The sequence below is a fragment of the Octopus bimaculoides genome, chromosome 11 (genome assembly GCF_046866305.1).
Source record: "Octopus bimaculoides isolate indiv1 chromosome 11, ASM4686630v1, whole genome shotgun sequence".
Classification (NCBI taxonomy): domain Eukaryota; kingdom Metazoa; phylum Mollusca; class Cephalopoda; order Octopoda; family Octopodidae; genus Octopus; species Octopus bimaculoides.
Window position 1 is genome coordinate 77,083,465 of NC_142938.1, and position 5,000 is coordinate 77,088,464.

A 5,000-nucleotide genomic window follows, 5' to 3' on the forward strand; every position below is an offset into this window, starting at 1 on the left:
ATCAGGTGTCTTGGGGAAATTTTGAACCTGGGTTCTCATTCCTAAGGTATTTTTCGATGTTGCTATTATTATTATTATTATTATTATTATTATTATTATTATTATTATTATTATTATTATTATTATAAATACCTTAGGAATGAGAACCCAGGTTCAAAATTTCCCCAAGACACCTGATGAAGGCTAGAGGGTATATCAGCCGAAACGTTGTGTTAACAACAAACAAGATGAGGACAAATATCCGTCAAATGTAAATAATGTAAATAAACTGGATATCATTAGGAAGTCATCACTATCAGACAACCGTAAGAGGATATTTTCCAGGCAACAGTAGACTCAGTCCTTTTATGTGGAGCAACAGCCTGGGCGCTTACTAAAAAACGGGAATCGAAGCTAAATGGAACTTACACCCAAATGTTAAGAACAATCTTGAGCATATCTTGGAGAACTCATCCCACCAAGAAACAACTGTACGGAAATATTCTGTCCGTTTCCAACATTATAAGGAAAAAGCACTTTCGCTTTGCGGGACATTACTGGCGAGCTAAACAAGAGCTGGCAAATGACCTACAGTTATGGATGCCAAAGCATGGCCGCAGTCGAGCAAGTCGTCCGAACACAAAGTATGTTGATCAACTCACCAGAGACCCTGGATTCTTCTTTGAAGATCTCCCTTAACTAATGCAGCACTGAGATGGACAGTGTGTGCGGATTAAAAATGTCCGAGCAAGCTGGACCAGATGATGATAAAATATCTATTGGAAGGAGACACAATATCATCCAGAGATTCGGCAGTGGCTTGCGAGAACGCCAGATTTCAGCATTCAATGACGTGTCCTCACAGCCACGTACTTAAAGGAAATTTGTCAGCTCCCATAAAGGAAATAATGGTTAATATAGGAAACAGGGAATAATGTACGGATGTATTATTCACTATTTCCGATATATCGGTGACAACAAACTTCCTTTAGGCACGTGACAGCACGTACATGTCATAGACAAGGTACAAGAAAGCCAAAATGCACCAGGCATTCTTGCTAGCCGTTTCCGGGACAAGTCCTCGTATCCCTCCGATATATACTGTGTTTTTAACACAATATGTCTATATGAAATTTTATCTCGGACAAAAACAGCTGAATCTTGCCTGTCAACGGTGTATAAGCATTAAGATACATACATGGCTAATTGAATTTGATGCTGCTTCAATCGCCTACAACGTATATATAATGGTGGAAACAAGTAGGAGAGAGAGAGAGAGAGAGAGAGAGAGAGAGAGAGAGAGAGAGAGAGAGAGAGAGAGAGAGAGAGAGAGAGAGAGAGAGAGAGAGAGAGAAGGTACTAGTACGGTGATACAGTATGGTTGCAATTTGATAAATGAAACAAATAAAAGGAAAGATAAAAAGCATGAATCGTTCCTTATTCTTAAATTTAAATCTAAAAGAAAACTGGTGGCGACTTTCGAATTTGTACAAGAAGGATGTGGTAAGTAAATATTCGAAAATATTCATTTTCGAAGTCTTTGAACTTATCTGCTTCAATATATTCTTCAGCGTTAGAACATCATCAACAGGTCCAGGCGTAGCTGTGTAGTAAGAAGCTTGTTTCTCAAACATATAGTTCCAGGTTCAATCCCACTGCGTGGCACCTTGGGCAACTGACTTCTATTATATCCTCGGGCCAACTAAAGCCTTGTGAGTAGATTTGCTAGACGGAAACTGAAAGAAACCTGTCGCATCTATCTATCTATCTATCTATTTACTTGTGTGTGTGTCTTTGTCTCTGTGTTTGTCCCCTCCACTATTATTTAACCGTTGGTGTGTTTACGTCCCTGTAACGTAGTGGTTCGAACAAAATGTCCGATAAAATAAGTACCAGGCTTAACAAAAAAAACCCCAGAAAATAAGATCTGGAATCGTTTCATTCGACTAAAAATTCAAGGCGGTGCTCCAGCATGGCCGCAGCCTAATGACTAACGCAAGTAAAAAACACGACTGGTTTATACCCTTCCTTGTTTACATTCTTTTGCGTATGACGAGTCATTCAGTCGTCACTAAGAGTTTTCACCTCACGTGAAGTCCTTCACATGACAAAAGGAATTTTTCTCGCGACCGAAAGACAGCATGTGACGAGAAGAATTCGAGCAACGACCGACTGATTCACCAGGCACAAACAAAAACGGGTATTGAGTACTATTTCTCTTTCTTTTCTTTATTCACTTTTTTCTGAAAACTATCTATCTACCAACTTTTTTTTTATCTATCTGTCTATCTATCTATCTATCTATCTATCTAGCTAGCTAGCTAGCTAGCTTTCTAGCTAGTTATCTAGCTAGCTATCTAGCTAGCTATCTAGCTAGCTACCTACCTACCTACCTATCTACCTACCTATCTACCTACCTACCTGCCTGCCTGCCTGTCTGTCTGTCTGTCTGTCTGCTTGTCTATTTGTCTGTCTGTCTGTCTGTCTATCTCTGTCCCCCTCTCTCTCTCTAGCGATCTATCTATCTGTCTATCTATTCTTACTGTCTGCCTCTCTGTCTGTTTGTATTTATGTATATATGTATGCATAATGTATGTATGCATGCATTCATGTATGTATGCATGTATATTTGTGTATGTATATTTATGTAGGTATATTCGTGCATATACATATGTACACACGCATGCACTCACACACACACACACACAAACATATATATATGCAGGTATGTGTGTGAGCGTGTGTGCGCGCATATGTATATAAGGGCATTGTGTGTATGTGTATAGGTATATATATGTGTTTGTGTTTGTGAATATATATACACATGTATACATATACAGACACATACATACATACATACATACATACATACATACATACATACATACATATATACATACATACATATATACATACATACATACATACATACATACATACACAATCAACGAATGCCACATTCGCAAATAATCTATAATGATTAGAAAGAAAATAGGGTGATTCCAAGAAAGATATTGCTTTAAACTCGTCTATAAATCAATCAATAAATGATTTAGTTAAGACATTTCTTTATAATTAAATCACCCTATGTAAACTACATTAAATAGCTCTGCAATATAATTAAATATTAATAGATAGCAGCTAAAAAGTCAGGTAAACTAGGTGAGCACTTTTTGTTTGCATTACGCGAGTTGGCAGAAACGTTAGCGCGTCACGCAAAACGCTTGGTGGCATTTTTGTTTGTCATTACGTTCTGAGTTCAAATTCCGCCGAAGTCGACTTTGTCTTTCATCCTTTCGAGATCGATGAAATAAATACCAGTTGAGCATTGCGATCGATATAATTAACTTGACTTCTTACTTGAAATAATTCCAGGTCTTGTGCCGTTGGCAGAAAGAATAATTGCAGATAGGAACAAAACTGTTTACTGACTTTGCGTTATTTTACCAATTTATGGATTTAAGGCGGCAGAATCGTTAACAACACCGATTATAGCAGCGACTCCATTAATTCCTGGGGATATCTGAAGAAGGAATTTTTATTCCGAAATATTATATCAGACTATGGATGATTAAATTACAACAGTTATCATAGTCCATTGTTTGTATTATAGTGCATTGTGTCATTCAAAACATTTTATTCTTTACAAACAATACACAATGCTTCAAGCGAACTACAATACTGTCCAATAAGTCAGGCGTTGCAAGTGGCTGTAACCTTCTAGTCCATAGGTTCTCAAAGTGAGCGCTATCGCCTCCTTGGTGGGCGTTGAGAGGGTCCAGGTGGGCGCTGGTGTCTAAGGGGGTAGTTCGGGGTGGGGGGATAGAGGAAAAGGAGGCGTTGGAAGGAAGGCAGTGGATTGGGGGACGCTATGAATTTATACAAACGATATAATATTATATTAAATATCAAATGATTCATAGTTTATATAAATTAGTAAAATATAGAATATTTATTTATTCATAAAAATAAGGAGAGGACGCTGACGGTATTATGTGGCCATGAGTGGGGAGGGGCGGTGGCCCTAAAAGTTTGAGAACCTCTGGAGTAGCCCCTTCTACCAAAATCGGGCAAAGCGGTGATTTGGCAGAATCGTTGACACGCCAGACAAAATTCGTAGTGACTTTTCGTCCGCCTTTATGATCTGAGTTCAAAATCACTGTGGCACACTTTACCTTTCATCCTTTCGAGGTCGATGAAATAAGCACCAGTTGAATACTAGGATTTACAGAATCAACTTGATTTATAGATTTAAGGGGGGGGTGAATCGTTAGAACACCGAACTAAACGCTTAATAGCATTTCTTCCGTCTTTACATTCTGAGTTTAAATGCCGCCGAGTCGACTTTGTTTTCCATCTTTCGGTATTGGTAGAATAAGTATCAGCTTAGCAGTGGGGCCCATGTAATAGGCGTAACTCCTACCCCACAATATCGCTGGCCTTGTGTCAAAATCTGAAAAGGCTGCGAACTGGCAGAAACGTTAGCACGCCAGACAAAATGCTTAGCGACATTTCTTGTGGCTTTACGTTTTGAGTTCAAAATCTGCTGAGGTCGATTTTGTCATTCATGCTTTCAGAGTTGGTAAAATAAGAACTTGTTGAGAACTGGAGTCGATGTAGCTGATTTAACCCTTCAACATAAAAAAAAAAAAAAGAATCCCTGGCCTTGCCCCGAATTTCAAACCGTTTTAAATCATTATTTAATGATGAGCAGTTACGAACAAAGACAAAGGTTTAGGTGTTAAAAATGTCCAAAAATGTTAAGATACAGATTAAAAATAAGTGATACGAAGCAGTAGAGTTGTTGTCACTTTTTCTACAATAAATTACGAAATCACTTTAGTGTCTCAATCGTTTGAATAATAGGCAAATAAAGATTCTAGTGGTCGATTGTTCAAACAAATGAGACAGCGTGACGATATCTAAACAAAAATATTCGAATATATCGAAATATACTGAGACATCGAAAACGATTTGAAAATGAATCACGTATACACCTGTTTAAATGACTTACGCAAGGC

General features: G+C 38.1%; 1 long non-coding RNA gene across 2 annotated transcripts in view; it reads left to right on the forward strand.

The window, feature by feature from the left end:
- The first annotated feature begins 2,064 nt into the window (after nucleotides 1-2,064).
- LOC106867575 (uncharacterized) overlaps nucleotides 2,065-5,000 on the forward strand; it is a 43,964-nt gene continuing 41,028 nt past the window's right edge. For both annotated transcript variants that reach the window (XR_001409163.3, XR_016243527.1), the window contains exon 1: nucleotides 2,065-2,179. This is a non-coding gene — a long non-coding RNA (uncharacterized LOC106867575). The remainder of the gene's footprint in view (nucleotides 2,180-5,000) is intronic.